Source organism: Ambystoma mexicanum, chromosome 2q (genome assembly GCF_040938575.1).
Source record: "Ambystoma mexicanum isolate Mex_15411 chromosome 2q, UKY_AmexF1_1, whole genome shotgun sequence".
In the NCBI taxonomy this organism is placed as follows: Eukaryota; Metazoa; Chordata; class Amphibia; order Caudata; family Ambystomatidae; genus Ambystoma; species Ambystoma mexicanum.
Window position 1 is genome coordinate 88,343,129 of NC_090924.1, and position 21,340 is coordinate 88,364,468.

Here is a 21,340-nt window from a genome sequence, read left to right on the forward strand (position 1 = left end):
ATTACTTACCCCAAGTAAAGTTTTTTCTGACGGATGTTCCACCCACATATTCCCCAACTTTGATGTATGCGATAGCCTGCTTGCAGCTTCAGAAACTTTTCACAGCAGATGGCGCTGTGCGTCGTCGACCAATTGTTCCTAGGCAGCTTGCATCCCGCTCTCACCTTTGACATCGACACTAGTATAAATAGCATGGACTGAGCTTGTTGCCTCAGATCATGTTTTCCCCCCCTTTATGCACATACTTCTAAGGACACCAAAAACCAAGATGTTGAAAGAGAAAGTTTGAAAACAATAGAATTTTGCCCAAAGATAGAGGGGTAGGATGGGCGGGTGATGAGGAGGAACATCCATCAGAAAGAACATTACCAGGGGAAGGTAATTTGTTCTTCTAATGGATTGTGTCCTCCAACATATTCCTCATCTTTGATAGACTTCCATGGCATTATGTAGATGGTGGGAAAGGAGAATTTATTTTTGATTTATGCTTTGTAGAACAGTTTTTCTAAACCGATAGAGAATCCAGTCAGCAATGCTTGGTAAAGTTTTGCAGTGAAGACCAAATTGCAGTACTGCAAATGTCCTGCACTGGTACCCCTCTCTGAAGAGGCAAAGAAGTAGCCACACCTCTAGTGGAGTGTGCCCTCAAACCATCAGGGACATCCTTGCCGCCTCATTGTAGCATTCAGTGATACATAGGATAATCCATCGGGATAGGGTCATTTTTATAACAGCCTGATTTAGCCTATGACCAATAATCCAACAAAGAGCTGGTCATCATGTCTAATCTTAGCAAACTTGTTGATGTAAAAACTCAATGCCTTTTTAGGGTCCAAACAATGTAGCCGCTCTTCATTCTTGGAAGGATGCAGAAGCGGATAAAAAGTAGTGTGAGAAATGTGAGGGTATCCTCACACCTCCTCCCCTTGGAGCCTCTTCTCAGGTTGCCAGGCAAAGGCCATCGCTTTGGGGGAGAGGATATCCACAGGCGAGACATGGTATACCCCTTTTCCTTCTGAGAACCAACCTCGCCACCCCCTTGCCTTTATTGGCTGTTGTAAATCATCTCCCCTCATTTCCTCTCATTCAACTCACTATGGTACTGGGATGAGGAAGAAGCGGCTAGGAGTATTGAACACTAGTATGTCATTGCACCACTCTAGTACTGAGATGAGGAAGATGCCTGTAGAGTGTTGTAGAGGTCAGGCATGTCCCAAAACTTCACCAATTGCAACACGGCAATTACAATTAGGGACTCACAGCTGCAACCTGTCAAGTGGTTGTTGGTGTATAAAAGGGGGAGAGAAGAAGAAAGCGAGAAGAGCAGCAGGAGAGAGCCAAGGCTGTTTATTGCGGGCCTGTATGGAGAATCCTGCACACCAGGAGGCAGCCGAGGTGGGTCCTGAAGGAAGAGCAAGGATGCCAGCAGATGATCCCAAGAAGCTGTGGAGCCAAGGGCTGGGCGGGCCGAGAGAAGGCCACAGGTGTTGGCGTCTCATTGGTCATAGAACAAAGGAACAGTCTCACTGGCAGTGTCCACAGGGAGAAAGCGTAGCTGCCGTCGAGACATGGAGAGAAGGTGAAAAGCGAGCAGGGCTTGTGGTCAGAAGAACGTGTGTCGGCAGAGCAGGAGCCGAAAGCACAGCTTCATGAAGGAGACTCCAGTGAGTGAGAAGGGAAGAGTACTAGAACCGGGGCACTCGTGGAGGCTTTGGGGAAGCCAAAATAGATGGCGATTGAATGAACATGTATGTGCAAGATGAAGTGGACCCAAGGCAACGGGTTCAGAGGAAAAAGTAAGGACAATATAAATTGTGAGCAACACATTGAAAATTCACTCAGCCTCATCACGAGTTTGGCGGTAACCCTTAAATGCGGTGGTAACGCTATTACCACCACATTTAAGGGTCTGATAAATCACGGGTTTGGCTGCATTTACCCCCAGCTCTGAGCTGGGGTTAAACTCGTGGACTGGAAAATTGCCAATTTTCGGGCACAATTAGCACTGCGCTATCAGCGAGCGCTAATTGCACCAAAAATTGCCAATTGGGTTCAATGGACCCAATGGGGAATTACCGTTACCGCCAAACCCATGATCCGGTGGTAACAGCGCCAGAGTGTTTGGCGGTAAAGCTGTTAGCCCAGGCGGTATCCCGGTGGTAATACCGCTGGGATAGCACCCAACACCCAACTGATGAGGCCCACTATATTTTTTAACCAGACCTTTATTTGCTCAACATTATTCACATACATAATTCACTCTGTATTTCCACTTTTTCAAACAACGCTACAAACTGTATCAACTGCCACACCTCCCCTCCCTCTCATCCCCCACCAGTTTCTGAAGATAGAGCCTTATACCCTGTTATTTGCAGCTCACTCCTCTTCCTTCTCCAAGATCCCTAACGCCCTCAGTCTCTTGGGATGTATAAGTGTGTAATGTCCTTGATTGCATAGTTTATGAAGGGTGACCAAACTTTGCTAAATATCCCCAGAGACCTCTATATTGTTGCTATCATCTTCTCCACATGACTGTGTCCCATATAGCATAATACCATTGTATGATAGATGGTTGCTCCTTATGTTTCCATTGTTTCACTATGCACTGCTTTGCGGCCATTATTAAGTTTGCCCATAGCAATCTTTGTTCCCCCTCAGGCAAAGTGCATAGGAGCACCGACACTCCATCCAGCTGCATATCTACTCCCATTATTCCAAGCACCCTTGACTTCACCTCCTGCCAGAAATGTTTGAGCTGAGGGCATCCCCACCAGATATGTTCCATCGTTCCCTCTTCCATACATCCTCTCCAACATACTGCTGAGCTTGAGATGTCCATTTTATGTAGTCTTTTATGTAGTCTTCCCGGGTGTAGTGCCAGTAGTGCAGCAGCTTGTACTGTGATTCACAGTGCTGTATCGAGGTGTATGCGGTATGCCGGCCCTTTAGGGCCTTGCCCCATTCCTTGTCCGTGAGCGCCTTTCCCTGTATCCTCTCCCATTTACCCCATCAGCGCCCCCACCGCCCGCCTGATAATATCCTATAGATAGCCGAGAGCATCCTTCTGCTGCTTTCCGTAGAGGACAATAGCTTTTCCCACTCCGTCTGCTCCCTTGTGGCCCCTTCCCTCATTGCGGGGGCTCCGGCCCAGTGTCTTAATTGTTGGTAGGCAAAAAGGTCCCCTTTCCTTAGGCTCAGCTCTCTGTTGCAGCTTTCAAATGACCTGAATTGGGTTCTTTCATAGAGATCCCCAATCTCCCTTATCCCTCCTTCCTAACATTGTTTAAACCTGTTATAGACCCGTCCTGGTGGGAAGGCAGGGTTCCCAAAAATGGGTGTCTGCGGTGATGGCCACAGAGCCAGTCCTAGCCTCTTATTTAGATGCTCATAGATCTTCAGGGTATTCCTTGTGATTGGGTTTCCCATTAGCCCCTCTGGCCTATCCTTTCTCAACCCGACACTTTCCAAAGAGGTTCTCCCGCCACCACCTGCTCCATGAACACCCAGTGTATTTGATTCTCCGCCCTCCTTCACTCCGCCATAGCTCTCAGTTGCACTGCCTGGTAGCATTTCATTATATTAGGGCAGCACACCCCTCCCTGGGACTTGTTTATGTATAGAATTTTCCTCCCTACCCTGGGAATTGTCCCCCCCAGATAAACCCCATAATGCACTCCTGAATGACCTTCATGAATCTCCCCGGGACCACCAGTGGAATCGCCTGAAAGAGATATAGGAACCGAGACAGCACATACGTTTTTACGGCAGCTATCCTTCCAAGCCATGATTTATATAACCCTTTCCACTTTGCTAGGTCTGCCATTGACTTGTTTCTGCAACGGTGGGTAGTTTGCCCCGACAATTTGCTTTATGGAGGCCGTCAGGATCATGCCCAGATATCCAACTGGTCCGGTTTCACACCTAAACGGGTTAGTGTTTTCCAGCTGCCTCCTTTCCCTCTCCCCTATCGATAAATGTAGGATCTCTGATTTCCCAAAGTTCACTTTAAAGCCAGACACTGCAGAGAAAGCACTTATCTCTTCCATTACTGTTGGTAGTGAGTTCTGAGGCTCGGTGACCATCAGGACCACATTGTCGGAAAACAGGCCAATTTTGTGGGGTGTCCTCGGCCACCTAACCCCTCGGATCTCCCTATTCTCCCTTATCCGCTGCGCAAAAGTTTCCATCACCAGAGCGAACAGGAGTGGGGAGAGTGGGCATCCTTGCTTTGTTCCTCTTCTTATCGGAAATGGTCTGGTCAACCTCCCATTCAATTTAACCTCAGCTTGGGGATTCTGGTAGTTAGCCTGTATCATTCTCAAACATGTTGGTCATATTCCCCCCTTCCTGAGTGTTTGGTCCATAAAGGCCCAGTTGACGCGGTCAAACGCCTTCTCGGCATCGAGCATTAATAAAACAGGTTGGTGTGGCGCCACCCCCTCTTCCCGCCTTATGAATAATGTGTAGGTCTCTTCTTATTTTGTCGAAAGTGCTCCGACCCTGAATAAACCCTGTTTGGTCCTGCGCAACCTGATCCAACACTGGTTCTGTCTATGACAGAGTGTTCCATGTCCGCCTGCAGGCGGGTGGTGTTACTCCTGCCAGGTCAAGGCCTATACTCATTTAAAAAAAAAACTATTGCCAAACCTTACAACTAAATACAAAAAGAGTGTGGGATAGTGTTCATAAGAAAGAAGTGTTCACAAATGATAAGTCAGGATGTGGAAGCCGGGGGTCTCCCTCCCCCACGTTGTAAGCACGGGAGAATAGCACAATCTCGAGCTTTCCCAGCATGAGACAACAGTTCCGTTCTCAGGCATCAGGATTTTCGGTGGTTAAGTCTCTTTTCTATAAAAAAAGTCTCTTGGCTCCGAGGATCTGTTAGGTTCAAAATAATAACGCAAAAAGTTCCTTTCTGCATGTACGGGGGGTGATGGCTTTTCACCCCTGTATCCTCTTCTTCCGGGATCAGATCCCTCTTGAATAGCAACCTCCATCTGTCGGGCTCACCACGGCTTCTAATCACAAGAATTCTCCTATTTCGTTATGTTGGTTAATGGTTTTCACATACGGGTCCCCCTCTTCCGGGCTGAGACCCCTCTCGAATGTCCGCCTCCCTCAGTCGGGTTCACTATGGCTTTTATTCACAATGTTCTTTGGGGCATCCCTCCGTCGGGTTCACGTTTGCCAGCCTCTCCGTTTCTTCTACAATCTTACTATGCAGGATTCACTTCCTTGGTTTTCCAATGGTTTGTCAGTCAAACACTTTCGACTGTACCAAGGATTTTGCTAGACCCGTGTATGACCACTTTGACTTTTTCTTGCAGCTTTCCCAAGGCCTTCTGGTATCGGTAGTTTCAACAATGGGGAATTAACCAGCCACTCGAATGAGCAACCACATGGTGCTGGTCCCCTCTGCAGCTGGTTTTCCCCTTAGGAGTTAACAGTTCTTTGATTTTCCCTTAATTTGTCATTTGTAATTTTCATTCAACACAGTTTGGTTTCTTATCGGTTCTCCCCTCGACTCACTGGCTGTGAAGAACCGCGTGGCTTTTCTTGTCTCTGGAGTCAAGGACAGTACTACGGTAGCAGGCGTCTCTCCCTGCCCTGGTTATCAGAGTATGCGGGCTCTGTGTACAGTTGACATCTGCTGCAACACACGTTAGCGATTGTTTGCGGTCTTACAATTCCTTTCACAGAGGCTTTGCGGGTCTGGGTCGGAAAGGGCAAGGTCACTTCTCTCCTTATCGGCCTTTCGATTCTCCCTGCCTTTCTCTTCCTCTTGAATTTCCATACTGGGATAGCTGTCTCGTTGCGCGGTCTGCCTTGCTCATAGTGTGCTCTTGTGCTGCACCTTTTATCCCTGTGGGGAAGGGAAAGGATGTGTGTGATTCTGGTCAATTGCCTGACTTTGCCTGAACCTTGTGTTGGGATATGTCAGGTAAACAGCTCTGGTCTTAGTCCATTGTCTTTCGTGGTATGACAAAGTGGTTTTGTCGGAAAGGGGGATAGTGTTTGAGTATCCTACGTGGTAGGATGGGGGAAAGGTGTTGATACTGCCTCTCACCTGTCGGTGTCTCACTTCTACTACCTGAATACCTCCCATCCAGGTGATCTTCCCTCACTGGTCCTCCCCCAGGAACTGGATCCAATAGCGATGACCATGTTCTGGCCACCTGGATGACAAATCCCCGGAGACTAGTCAGGGAAACACCTTCAGGTTTCTAACAAAGGTCTGTCATCATGCCAGAGAACTGTGACCATTGGGATCCGAGGGCCCACTGAAGGGACCTAATCCTCAGATGGACCTCTGGCACCAGGAAAATGCAGGATGTCATGAGGTCGAGCAACCTCAGAAGGCCAGTAGATATTGGGCATTTTCATGACCATCTGTAGAATATGTTGAGCCCTCACCTGCGAGGCGAAGCTTTCCCAGAGGAAGCGTCCAGGACTACTCCAATAAATTGAAGCTTTAGGAAGGTATCATGTGGGACTTCTTGAAATTGAGAAAGAAGCCCAGATTGTGGAGGGAGCAGCAGGTGATGCTGAGATGTTACAGAACTTGTTCGGGATAACATGCCCTGATCAGTGAAACATCCATGTAGGGGTAGCTGTGCTTCCCCTCCTTAGATTTGCTTCTACAGCCACCATCAACTTGATAAAGTCTCACGGGTGGAGGTGAGCCCGAAAGGCAGAACTCGAAATTGAAAGCGAGAACTGCCAGTAACGAACCTCAGGAACTACATGTGCTTGTGATGGATATGGACGAAAAGATTGAATCTAAAAGGCAAAATACATGTTTAGTGTGCATTCGGCATTGTAGATTAGATCTTTTGCCCATAATACCGAACAGAGGAGCGGGGAGAGTGGGGATTGCGGTGGTGTCCCCTGCTTCCCAAGTTCGGTATTATGGGCTGCCGGGGTTGTGGGAGTGTCCCCTGCATGCATCAAAGGCAGTGCGGGGGACAAACGGGCAAAATCCCAAAAGATCAAATTACAAAAAATGGGCAAGTGGGCTCTAGGATTTTGTAATTCGACCTATTGGGACACATTTTTTGATGTACATCCCTTGTGATGTATGGGCACATGAAAGGAAGCATCTTGAAGATGGAATGACTCAATCCAATCCTGGAGTTGAAGGGCCTGGAGGATCTGCAATAGAGTTACCATCTTGAACTTGTCCTTCCTGAGGAACTTGTTCAAACATCTCAATTCCAAAATGGGTCGCAGCCCCCCATCTTTTTTGGGAATTAGAAAGTACAAGGAGTACCATTCCTGTATGAAAAACCAGAGGGTGTTTCACAACCTAGTCCCTCGGGATCCCATGCTCAGGTGGCCAGGGAAAGGCCATTGTTTTTATATCTCGTCTCTGGGGGTGTACAAGTGAGGGAGGATCACCTGGATAGGGCGTCCTCGGGTGTGGGGGAGAAGCCACCAATGGTGAAACATGTTATCCCCCTTTTTCCATAACCCATTTAACCCCTATCCCGGTTTATTTTATGGGAAACTACAACTCCCATAATTCCTCCCCACTTTGTCTTGACAAAAGTACTACACTGAGGAAGATGAACAATGAGATCAGAAGGATTACCTCCCCTGACATGCATGGGCTCTGCCCCTGCAATGAGGCCATGCAGAGCCAGGCACGTAGCTCTAATAATGTACACCTGCCACTTATTAAGACTCACTGTGAAAATAAAAGGTGGTGCACAGAGGCACACTTTGAGCGAGGCTGGGTAAAAGAAGGAATAGCCCTTCTGAGGCTGATGCATACCAGGTTGTGAGAGTTGGAAGGCCAACGAGCTGATCAACAGTTTAGAGCCAGGCAAGATTTTCAAGCTTTCGGGAAGCCGTGAGTGTTCAAAAAGCAGAGCCAAGCGAGCGGAGGAAAGAAAATCTCAAGGTGCCAGGAAACGGCCCGCGACCTTTCCGGGTGAACGTCGGTGTTCAGGAGGAGCAGAGGAGGCTTTGATAATGGCATTCATCTGCGAGAAAACGATGAAAGAAATTAATTTAACACAACCAGTAAGTTATCGAGGACAACAAAAGTCTGGTTGATGTTAAAGGGAAAGTGACTGTGATTTGAAAATTGAAGGTTGCCTGTGTGCCGATAAAATGCAAATGAAGAGAACAATTGTTAAAACAAAAGGATACAAAGTACCAGAGTGGTCCTGCGAGAGGAAGTCCCGAATTCGAAAGTCTCTGTGAAATGTTATAAACTTTTGAAATATATTACAAGCAGAGATCAAAGGAAAGCAAGTTGAATAAGAGGACAATTAAATATGTGAATTGTGAAATATGCCAAGAGGGCAAAAGTAAAATAAGAACTTTGGATGCAAGTGAAAGAGAATAAGAAGTACAAGTTTCAAGAGGCATTGGTGCTGCAAGATGAGATTGCCAGTTGAAGGAATATGGAAAGAGGTTGAAGTGGCCATGTATAGGTTTAGGTAAATTCCTTGCAGTTTCGAAAGTCGTTCGACAGTGAAAGATATCTTAGATAAAATGTGGGGAAGGGAACCCCAAAGAAGAACAAGACAGGTACAAGCCCGGCAGAGGGAAGCCTGTGCAGAACTGTAAGAAAATGTGTGATAAAGTGAAACAAGACAGGCTGGAGCCCCGCAGAGTGAAGCCTATGCAGTACTGTGAAAAATTGAGAGCATATGAACTGAGTATTGATGGCAAGGCGGGTGAAGCTTAAGTAAGTTATTGAACTACCAGAAGTTGAAAGCCTAAGATTGAACTGTTGAACTGTTTCAGTAAGCCATAGTGTGCTTGACTGATGGAACTGTGCCATCCACATATCCTTTGTTTATTCAGAGACTCTATAGACCCTGTGGGACTGAAACTGTGGAAGAGAGTTGGTACTGAAGCCATTCTGAATTTCTCTTTAACTCACTGTTTTCCTTTTTGTATTCCCCTAACACATGTGTTATCTTGAGAAGGTCAGGTTTTCTTACTATGGGCCTTTTTATTTTTACCAGACTGACTTGGGCGTATTTGTTGTGGTTTAATGGTCGAGATTACTCCCATTTTAGAGTTAGGGCCAGTTAGGAATTCTACCATCCCAAATTGGTAAATAAAGGTTTTCAAAATGTGTAAACACTGTGTCATTGTCTACTGCTCGATACCATGCCTTCCTCATATTTGGTTCCTCTCCGCTACAGATACCCTTTCTATTGCACCTTTCTCCATCCGGGTGAGAATCTCCTGTAAGAAGAGCAGATCCAGATCCCAAAGGGATTGACTGCTTGGTAGACAATCCAGAGGCCCTTTATGAATGAGAGGCAGTAACCATGGGCTACTGTCTGCAGTGCCCAAGAATTGGAAGCAACACCTTGCCATTCTTTCACATGCTGTCAATCTGCCCCCACTACCGTCCTGTGGACAAGGTCCTCAGAGAGGTTTCAGCTGCGGCTGCCTGGGAAGGCTTACCTCCACGTCCTCATCCACCATGAGGAAAACCTCTGTCCCCTCTGAGATTTGGCCTCTTGTCCTTCCAACCAAAGTGAAGTATCGAAAGGCCCGACACCTCCAATTCTGAGAGGTCGTGTATGCCTGCTGCGGTTGACGATTTGCTGCACTCAGCGATTTTGCTGCCACCGCCTTGGAGAACTGAATCTTCTCTAAGCTCTCTTCAGCCTTGGAGTCAAATAGCTGGGAGCCATGAACGGGCATATCAAGAAGTCTTGTCTGGACGTATGGAGCAAATCTTGATCTGCACAGCCAAGCAAACCTTCGTGCAACAGTATTAGCTGCCATCGCCCGACTGACACTATCAGCCAAGTCCAAGCCAGACTGTAAAGACTGGCACATAACATCTTTGTCATCCTTGATGATATCAAGGAAGGCTTCCCTTTCCTCACCTTCCAGAACATGCTCTGCAGCCATAGCAGCCACCGTGCACAAAGAAAATGTGTACTTTGCTAAGGTACACATGTCATTAATGGACTACAATAATAGGGTAGGCAGCTGCACGCAAGGTAGATATGGTTGCCTGAACCAACGGACTGTCTGTAGTTGGATGCCTGACGAAAATTCAGCATCCACAGCACAGCAGGAGGCCTGTATCTTTTGTGTGAAGTCCATATTGACAGCCGGAGTAGTGTCCGGTTTCTTCCAGTTTTCCAGGACTCGGCACTTCAGGGCTGTATTTAAAGTGAGGACAGGATCCTTTAGAGGACCTTTATCAAGAATGTCAGTGAGGTCATCCTGTTGTGATACAGGCATGGTATCAATAGAGACACAGACACAAAGAAGTTAGTTTCAAAGCTTTTATTTACTAAGGTTCCTGGGTTGGTGTAATGCCCAGCTGGCCCCAACTCTAAAGGGACGGTTCCCTTAAGTGAAGTTTCTAAGGGTCGTCGATGTCTGATGGTCCAAAACAATAATCCGTCTGTGTCTAAACCTATGCTTGCCTTCACGCTTTACAAACATGTGCTAGGAAGTCTTTAAAAGAAAAATAGTGGTTCAACAGAAAATAGGAAACCAAGGTTGGTTTCAGGTGACTTTCTAACCAGGTGTGGGGGTGGTCAGCTTCAAAAAAATGTGTTAAATCAACAAAGGGCTGTCATCATACCTTCTCCATAGTTCTTATCACAGTCTTACACGTTCAAATGTCTTAAGTTCCTTGGGTTTCCCTTCCCCAAGCTTTAGCTCTTCCAAGTTCCATAACACAATCAAAAGAAATATACACAATCAAAAGAAACACACAGTTCCTTTCCATACTCCTTGGGGTTCCCTTCCCCAAGCTTTAACTCCTTTGGCATCAAAACCAATAAGTATTCAACTTCATTAGGCCTCTCGGATTCCCTTCCCCAAGCTTAGTCCTCTCTTGGATTCAAACACAAGTTCTGTTTGTCAGGATGTACCCTTCCTTTTATAAACTATTCTTTCATACACATCTCACATGTGGGGTACAATCAGAAACTTTCCAAACCACCCGGTTCTTTGCTCCTCCTAGGTCTGACCACCCTGATCTGTATACCCTCTCTTTATTCGTTGCCCTTTCCCTTTAAGCTTTTTCTGCTTGGATTTTTCCCCGAATACGCCCATCAAACAAATATATGTCTGCTTTCTTAGACTTCCCTTGCCTCAACGCAGAAAGCAGTATTTATGTCTGAAATGTTCACAACACCCTTTAGGCTCGGGCTTCTCTTCCCCAAGTCTCAACTCCTGGGTGCAACTGTAGCACTTACTCTCTTTGCTCTCTGGTATTGCCTTTTTTTTGGTTAGCTTGTTTTATAATTCCGGCCCGCACTTGCCCCAGCTCTTCTCAGCCACAAAACTACCAGTTCCAGAATACCTTGCTTCACCTTTCTGTTATATGTTTCTCTGTTCAATACACTACAATTCCCATAATGCCTTTCACCATGGGAAAATACTTTTCATATTATATGTTATTTCTTGATCTTGTACTTTCTTCCTTTCATGTTTTTTTTTAACTTTGGTTTTATTTGCATTTTTTAATATAACAAACAGGTTCATTGTAAATGCTGAATTAACACCTTTGTCAAAACCCTGACCCCGATCCCTTCCTCCCCCCCCATCCCCGCACCCCAACCCCATCCCTCCCCCCCGAAAAAAGTCCAATCAAAACTGATGTCCACTGGAGCTTCCATTTGAGCACATCCTCTCAGTGCCTGGGAGAGATACCATACATTCACTTCTGTAATGGCTGTGTTACGTCTGCTGCCCCTCGGGCCATGGGTCACACAGTTGTCCTTGGGTACCCCTCTCGACGAGCCCAGCCCTTCAAGCACCAGAGTGACCCCATGGAATCAATGGGCGTCCCATCCCCAAGCCTGATGCACACCATACCAGTTTGCTTGAAAGGTGCCTGATTCGTTGTTGACCATAGCCGTCAGTTTGTCCATGAGAACCATGTTCTTTAGCTTTTTTCAGCCAGTCCTCCTTGGAGGAGGGTTCCGGGCTCTTCCATCTCTGCACCAGGGCCACCCTACCGGCCCGCAACATTGTTTCCCACATTCTTGGGTACCTGTATATTTCCGCCTCCTCCAGGGGGAGGCCCAGCAACATCGTCAACATCGTCAACGGGTGTAGTGGTATGAGCTCTTCAGTGCTTCCTTTCATGTTTAATTACTTTCTTCACTTGCTTTATATCACACATGAATAGAAGCATTTTCTTTCAGTTCGACATTCATGAAAAAACTTCTGTATCTTTAACAACTTTCCATTTCCTTCGACCTTTACTTTCTTTCACACGCAGTCAATTGCAGAAATGCAAATGTATCTTTAGCCTTTATTGAAGAATTTCAACACTGTTCCAATTCTTTCACTCGGCAAGTGACCACTTCAACTCGTCAAGTACTTTTTTCTTGACTTTGCTTCACACGAGATTGACTTACGATACAAAGTTGCATTCAATCATGGGCATTTCACTAGTGGTTCTGTTCAAGCTGGGTTTCCCACTCTGAAACTCACCGTCTGGGCTGCGGAAGCCTCCAGCGTGCTTCATTGGCTACGACACTGCTTCCCAGTCTCCGAGGTGGTTTATCCTGCCCCTGAGACCCTCCCTGGATGCAGCAGCTCCATGGGAGAATGAGCACATTTCACAGTGGATGGGAGATGAATTCCACCACACATCTCCTTCTCTTGACTTGCATTTTCTGCAGGGAGTCGTTGCTCCCTAGTATGCCAGCCTGTACCTTCTCTCATGTAGGTCTTGGGTCTCTCGCTCTGCATACCACGGCTGCCTCCTGTGTCTCGCTTTCTTCTCCTCACACCGCTTACAAGGGATACTCTGCTGGACTCAGCCACGCAGCCTCCATGTCCTAACTGCAGCTCCCTTTGTTGGGCAACCAGCCTCCCTTTACACACATGTAGCAGTTTGACAGGCTCCAGGTGAGAAATCTGTGTGTAGCTTTACTGACCTTCACTTAGCCAATTTGTAGGACTTGGCTGGCCTCTAGTATTGAGTAAGTGAGTTCTTAAAGGTGCACTGTACCTTTTTCTTCCCTGCTCTTTCTTTCTGTTAATCTGTAGGGGAGAGACAGGTGTGCATAGTTGTAGTCAAGTGCCTGGCCTTGACTGACTATTAATGAAACAGCCTAATGGTGGTATGTAGTAGGCCTCTTTTTGCATCTCCATGTTGTTCCTATGGGTAATCTGCATTCCTCTCGATCGCCTCTTCCTCGTCCCAGTACATGTTGGAAATGTGGCGGGGGGAATGGATTGAGATTGAAAATACCCCCCCCCTGAAGGCTGAGAGAGACTGTGACGATGTATGATATCTAATGAGTAGCGTTTCTAATTTCTTCTGATTGGGAGTGTTGGGGTAGTTTTAATGAATGGGTGTTTGTTCCAGTTTCCCTAGTCTTAGAGTCTTATTAGAGAAGATGACTGGGAAGGAGAAAGGTGGGTCACAGAATGCCCTCTAGGTTTTGAGGGAAGAGAGAAAAGGTTTGTTTCATGTTTTGGAAAAAGGTTTGGTTCACTTTTAGATCTGAGTTTTTCCATCGTCCCTCCTTTTGAGGGAAAGTCATGCAGTAAAACGGGGTCTGGATGATAATATCCCATAAAAGTAGAGGACCGGTAGGATGGATTGGGGCAAGGTATGGGGGGGGGTACCATGTCTCGCCTTCCTGCGTTCACCGCTCAGTCCCCAAGGACCCCCTGCTCAGGTGAAACTCCCTCGCTTGTCGCCCCAGGATTGGGCTCCAACAGCGATGGCCCTCCCCTGCCACCTGAACAAAGGATCCTCTGGGATTATTTGTGAGAACACCCTCAGGTCTCTCAAACTGTTCATAATCAGCAACAGGTGTTCTCCGTACCCAGGCATTCTGTAATTTTACCCATGACTGTCCTACATGAAGCATCTGTATGTGTAGAATCTGGAGTGGCAACATCAACCTCAGGCGAGGTATCTAGCCCACTAGCATCCTTCAATGAGTCTACAAGATTCTGTAACCTGGACTCCTCAGATACCAACTCCTCAGGCACATTAGGAGTTCCAAACTCCAAACCAAACGAAAGAGTATCATGCTCCTCCTCAAAAAATGGAGCTCATGGACTTTAAAAGTCCTTCTTGGCTAGAGGTGTATAACTCTTCGACAGATCCATTGAAGATGCTGATGGTTTTGACTTTGATGGTTTTGAGGGACCAGACACAATCTCCTTCGAGGGAGTGGAGGGTAGAGGCTTAGGTTTTGATAAGTCTCGAACCTTCGAGACTCTCGCCACATTTCAAGGAAGCTTTGCTGTTTTCTTGCCCGAGCTCAAAGACAAGTGAGCAGCAGCTCTACCCGACTCCCTGTCAGTATTACAAAGCACAATGGAGTCCAAAGCCATCTTTGGTAGTTTTTGAATGGCGGAAGAAGCCGCCTTCTCGATCACTATCATCATTTGGAGGCATAAATCCTCCCATTCGGCTTTTGATGCCGACTTACCAAGGAAACATACCCATTTTCTATCGGGTGAGTAGTCCGAGGAAGATGAGCAAGATCAATGATACCTATTCTTTGACTTTTTATGGGAGGCTGACGATAAGTGCCACTTCTCTACCAAGAGCACTTCGAATGCTTTGAGCTCCGAGGTTAAATATCCCTCGAGATTCATCAGACGACCTCTTCATGGACAGTGTAGTAGAAGGAGTCTTAGATGGCAGGCCTACCCAGGGCAAGCTTCCCCTTCCTCTCCTTCCAGGTTTAACTGACATTGACTGGCATGAACCGCAATAATCAACCTTGTGGCCGATATCCAAGACACAAAAGGCATATACGGTGCAGATCGGTAATGGACATCTTTCGACTCGAAGTCAGTACACCTTTTAAACCCGGTCTTCAGAGTAGAAATTATTCAAACATTAGGACAAAAACACGTTGAAAAATCACGGAGGCAATTCTGAACTGTTCGAAGTGTGCTGTGCATGCAGAAAAACAGAACTGAGGCCACGGGTGCGGTGGGTGCTACTTATACCAGTGTCAACGTCATGGTCGAGAGGGGGATAGAAGCTGCTGAGGGACATTTGGTAGGCGACACACAGCACCCTCTGGTGTGAAAAGTTTCCAAAGCAGCAATCAGGATTTCGGATATATCAAAGAAGAGGACTACGTGGGAGGAAACAATCCATAAGAAAAACTGCTGGCAAGTAATTTTCCCTTTAATGGATTGCCTTCTCCCAGATTCTTCATCTTAATAGACTCCCAAAACCGTGTCCTCAATGGTGGAATCACATCTAGAAACACTTCAAAAAGGAGCATCAGCCCCTCTGGCAATGTCTAAGCTATAATACTTGCCAAACATATGCAACCAAGACCACATTGCTGCTGGACAAATGTCCCTTACCAGCATCCTCCTCTGGAGGGCAGAAGAGGACACAACCCCTTTGGATAATGGCCCCAAGCCTTGAAGGCACCTCCTTGCTTGCATTCTGGTAGCACTCAGATGTACAACACTATCCATCAGGAAATGGTCTGTTTAGTAATAGCTCACACCAGTCTGGATTGTGATAATGCAATGAACGGTTGACCATTGTTTCTGAAAAAAACAGTTCTGGAAAGAAAAAAACTCAGCGCCCTCTTAGGATCCAGTCTGTGGAGCCTCTCCTCATCCTTAGACGGGTGAGGCACAGGGAAGAACAATGGAATATCTATGCTTTTACTCAAGTGGAATTCTGAAATCACCTTCAGTAAAAACTTCAGGCGAACCTTCAAGGATACCTTCTCTCTGTAGAATTTCAAATATGGAGGCTTGCAAGAGAGTGCCTGCAACTCACTGACCCGTCTCATGGACGTGATCGCCACCAAAAAGTCAATCTTCAGGGAGATAAGCCTGATGGAAGTGGAATATAAAGGCTCAAACAGAGCCGCCATTGAATTAAAAAGTCTTGACTATGTTCAGATCTCAATCTCGCACTAGAAAAGGCGAAAGGGAAACAGAGTTAATAAGGCTGTTATGGAACTGAGCCACCATTGGTATGGAGAGGGTAGTAGAACGGTAGAACAAAAAATGCAACCTTCGATTCTAAGATGGACGCCGGCACAGAGTAGATGTGCCTACGCCACTCCAGGGCTCCGAGGCCAGTCAGTTGGGGACCCCCACCATCCCCCTCAGGTGCAGCGGTCCAGAGTCGGGCAGAGGAGCCTTCAGGTTGTAGCAGAGAAACGGGGGGAGTATTGCACGGCAAAGATGTGCTTTTGTAGACCCCGTGTCCCAGGAGGCTTGGCCGCCAGGCCATAGTGAATCTGCAGAGGGAGCGCGGAGGCCGGACCGCGCAGGAGAGCGCCCTGGCTGCGGACTGTTGTGCCAATGACCACACCAGGTAAGTTTCTTAAGTGGTTAATTGACAATATGAAGACATATCTCCAAGACCCCCCAACCAGTACAACATCCCATCACCAACTGCTGATGGTTAAGCAATAACAAGTGCTGGAGTTCCAGGCTCTAGAACCATCTGACCTCATAACCCAGCAGAAGCTAGCACATCACCAGGAAGACAACTTCCTGCACGCAATATAAAGCTAAGCATTTACATAACACACAACCCTCCCTTATAAAAAAAATACTCTACTTGAAAACACCTATATTGGCTAAAAAGAAGATTATTGTATACATTACTTATCACACCTAAATACATATGAAGTTGGTTTTCAAATCACTTTAATATTCAGCAAACATGCATAAATCGGTAAAGTTATCATTGTCAAATGCTGTCTCACAGCATTATCAAACACTTGAGCAACCCTAACCGCATCGGAATAGAGAGGTTCACCTTTCTTGGGAATCAGAGCTCTCCTTATCCTTATAAGGTCACCTACTTCAACAACGGTCCTTTTTGTAGGAAACTTCTCATTTATCTTCTTCACCCATCTCTCTTTTCAGGCATCCAACCATTTCCTCACATCATCCACAACAATATCAGTCTCCCTTGCCCTGCCCAACCAGGCCGGTGAGAATAACGTGTTACCCTTTCCGCCTCTCATAAGTTCAAAGGGACTAACCCCGGTTTCAATGCATGGCGCCATTCGTAAAGGTGCTCAACTCTGCTTTATTTTTCGGAGATTGCATTTTCACAATACCATCCACCAAAACTCGTTTCAGCCTCAACCCATCCTCTGATATCTCATAACCCAAATATTCTACCACTCGGGTTGTAAAGACACACTTCTCCCCTCGCAGCGTTATACCTCTTCCTTTGAAAATTTCCAACACCACCTCAACTTTTTCTTTCAATTCCTCCTCACTCTTTCTGCATATTAGCATATCATCTTGAAAACACCATACACCACTCACATCTTTTAACAACTTATCCATAACTTTTTAAAATACAGAGGACACCGATATCAATCAAAAAAGGCATGCAGAGAAATTGATAAATACCTTCATATGTAATGAAAGCGGAAAGCTTCCGAGACTCCTCATCCAAATTAATCTGATGATAAGCACTTGCCATATTTAATTTCGCGAAAATTTGGCATCACCAATGTGACTCAAAAGTTCTCCCATGTTAGGAAGAGGGTGTCGATCAGCTACCACACATCTATTGAGCTCCCTCAAGTCGACACAAACTCTCAACTCACCATTTCCCTTTTTCACCACTACCACTGGGGAAATCCATTCCACAGCTTTGGCAGGCTCAATTATACCTGCTTTTTCTAATTTTCTTAGCTCCTCACGCACTGCATTACACATTGATAACAGCAATGGTCTAAGTTTGGCTGCAACTGGTACACTTCCCTCTTTCACAACAATTTTATGCACCATTCTTTTGAGGCATCCTACACCCTTATTAAAAACTTCTGGATATTTCAAAATGATGTCATCCCCTTAATGGGCATTCTTATCGACCTCTGATGTATTGGCCACATGAAGAACTTGCTCTTTACTATTCGGGTCTAGTCTAATGCATAACCCCCTCTGCTCCCTCCACCCAAGCAAAGTTTCACCTTTCTTTGTGACATACATTTTTCCATAGGTCATCCTACCTTTACATTTAAATTGGGCATTAGAACATCCTAGTACCTCTATTCTGCTTCCGTTGTACCCTCCAGGATTCTTATCCGAGGGGATTAAATCCTCCATACATCCACCAATTACATTTTCGTAAAACAATCTTAGACATCAAGGTGATTTTTGAACATGAGCCCGCCAGCATTTTCACCCGATGTCCATACACCTCAACCCGAGCAGATGGATGTTCACATTGATCAGATCCAGCACTTCGTACCATATGCACAGTAACAATCTCATTTTCTGACATTTCACCTTCCTCTGACGACATCACATCGCACTCATCAACCAACATGGTTCCCTTTCCTCCACCACTGCAGTATGTCAGGAATCTTAGGAAAGGCACAGGTCGGCGCTTCTTGCTTTAGGAGGCGATAAACTACAATTCCCATGAGGCTTTGGGAAATGTGTAGTTCTCCTATCACGCGCTACAACAGCTGCTCATTAGCAGCAACTGTTAAAACTCGCCGCCGCCTGTGCCTCGGTGCAGGTAATTAATGATTCTCAGCACGGGCGGCGGCAGTTTAGGAGCAGGCATGCGGAAATTCTCAGACACCGAAGGACTGATGGAGCTTCCCCGGGCCGCGACGGTGACAAACAGCTGAATTCCGGGCCGCGGCGGTGAAAGCGAGCTCCCAAAAGCTTCGGGCATCGCTCTTCAGGGTCCGGATGTCCTTGTGAGGCATCCGGACCATCAGTTAAGTGTTTTTGACCCCAGTGTTCATATTCTGGAGTTGCTATATGCTTACTTTGTTTATTAATTGACTACTTCAACGCGGCAGTGGGTGTGTGATGTAACACGCCCTAAAATACATGCCATGCATTAGACATGCCATGTGGAGAAAACATGCTATAAAGCTCTGAACGGATAAAACAGTGCACTGGGAAAGATATAGACTATTTAAAGCACACGCATGGGTCCACACAGTACAAGGACATGTTTGTGTGTGTCTTTCTTACTAAATCATTGTTTGTGGCTTCATTGCGCCCGACGGGCCATCTGTCTCGTGTCCTCATAAAAAGGCACACCCTTTTGCTTGTGCCATTTAGCTTGTAAGCCAATCTATGTGTGTTCAAGAAATGACTGTTCAAGTCCTACGTTATGTTCGAGCCCTATGTTATGTTCAAAGTCCACGTTCTAGGTTGTTCACTTATGTTCTGTGAGGTGCAAAGTGGAGTTTAATGAGCTCCTATGGTTCGTATGTAGCAAGGTCATTACAGGTATAGGTGTTCAGGAAAGAGGTACAGGAATATTGCTGTATTGTATGCATTTGCTTGTGTATGTTCCCCTCCTTTCCTTTGTCACTCCATCCCCTTTTCCCTAACTCCATCTTCCCCCCATTGGCTGCCACGTGGCTTCCTGTGATATCAGCTTTCAGGCGCCCGTGCCAACCACGGTGGGAGGGGTCAATCTATTTGGCTTCTGTGGTTCGGAAGAGGGGATTGAGACCCCTATTCCCTTATAAGTTTGACACGGTAATTCTTACAACAGTTTTCAAAATGCCCCCATCTCTTGCAAATACTGGCACGTCTCCCCGGACAAATGGGAGACGTCGATAGATGTCGTGCACTACCACAACGAAAGCATAATCTATCATCCCTCTTTATGTTTCCTTGCATGTTATCTTTTGGAGGATGTTTATTTCCCAGTTCACTCCTCGCACTTTTACCTTGGGTAACATTATAGCGTTTGGTCGATCTGACCTTCTGTCTCTTTTTTTCCTTCACGTTATCTTTCTTTTTATCGCCTACCCTGAGAACTTCGGTAGACTGGGATGACTTGGTCTCTTTAACACACAATTTGGCTACACATTGCAAAGTGTGTTCAATTCTTTTGGCTATATTAATAACTTCTTCCAAATGAATTCTATCATTGGAGCAGTGCAACATAAACTGATCCCTTATATGTTCGTCCAACCCCCCCACCAAATTTGCAGTTCAATGACAAATATCTCAGGGCTGTAACATAATCTTCCACAGATTCCCCTTCATGTTGGAATCTCATACCAAAATGGTATCGCTCAAGCACAGTGCTGATTTTCAATTCAAAATGCTTATCAAACTTAGCAAGTGCTTCATCAAAATCATTAGCTCCGCCTTCCAAATCTAGTTTCGCAATATCAGGAAGAGTGTCGTAAATCCTTTGACCTTCATAGCCAAGAAAATGCATTAGCATTGCCACCTTCCGTTCCACAGACATCCCATTACCACACGTGGCTTTGACATAGTGGAGAAATCCCTTCTTCCAGGGGGCCCACTTAATTCTGGATGGGCTTGGTGTGGGCATAAACACTTGTGGGCCAGGAACTCCCGACAATGCCATTTTTGATGCTCACCAGTGAAATGTATGTATATAAGCGAGATACCTTCACCTGATCCACTTAATGGATTTAGAAATTGCTAATTGCTTCTGCTGCACTAAGAAGCAATAAGCACAAATTACCGAGAAAACATAGAAATGGACATGTGGCCACACCTTGTTGTCATCTAAAGGACACACCCTGTCGTCTTAATCATTCTCACCTGTGAGTAATAGGTCCTTTGTGGGACAAACACTGCACTCTCTTATACCGCGGTATGCAAAACACGAGAGAGTGCAGTAGTCACTCGCACTGTCGCCGCCTTCCCAACAGGGCCCTGGGCGGATCCACGAACACGGGTGGTTCACTTTTGATAGTGCACTTCCTGGTTGGCGATGCCGCATCGGGAAGCACTGCGCGGCGTTAACCTACTTCCTGGTTAACGTTCCTTGCACAGTTACGTGCTCGAGCCGCAGTATCACGTGGCGCTCATCACGTGGCAGCAGTCACGAGGCCCAATAGGGGTAAGTGGGGCGGGGCCCTTTTTGAGCTGCCTTGAGCTGCCGTAGCTCTGAGAGCCCTCCTTACCTCGGGACGGGTCACCGCTCCTGACTCACGTCTCCTAGAGCAGGGCTGGGAGGACACTTCCCCACTCCACCACACTAACGACTCGGCACCTGGGCTTGTGGATCAACTGGGCCGACGGATGCAAATGCGGGTTCCTCCCTCGCAAGTCGGCCCTGAGAACAGCTGGGCTCGCCGGTGTAACGTCAAATTCTGCTCATCGTCGAAAAATGCTTAGGCTGCTACTGCGCATGCGTGAATTTAAATGGCAAAGCAAAATCCGACGGTACTGTAACGTCGGATTTTGCTTACCCGTCAGAAAATGCTTTCTGGTCTACGGGGCAGCGGGGCAGGGCAGGGGCAGCTGTACATTAAACCTATTAACCCTATGTTTCCACAGGGCATATTATTTATTTTAACCCTATGTTGTGCAGGGCAGTGCATTAACCCGTCAGAAAAGGCTTTCTGGACTACGGGGCAGCTGTGCATTAACCCTATGTTTCCACAGG

At 46.5% G+C, this 21,340-nt stretch overlaps 1 protein-coding gene across 5 annotated transcripts in view; it reads right to left on the reverse strand.

The window, feature by feature from the left end:
- The window catches only part of ABCA3 (ATP binding cassette subfamily A member 3), a 1,774,001-nt gene extending 1,752,928 nt beyond the window's left edge, over nucleotides 1-21,073 (reverse strand). For 4 of the 5 annotated variants that reach the window (XM_069646923.1, XM_069646920.1, XM_069646921.1 and 1 more), the window contains exon 1: nucleotides 20,491-21,073. The gene's annotated coding sequence lies outside the window, so the exon portion shown is untranslated. The remainder of the gene's footprint in view (nucleotides 1-20,490) is intronic. The other variant, XM_069646922.1, reaches the window with a different exon arrangement.
- Between the last annotated feature and the right edge of the window lie 267 nt (nucleotides 21,074-21,340).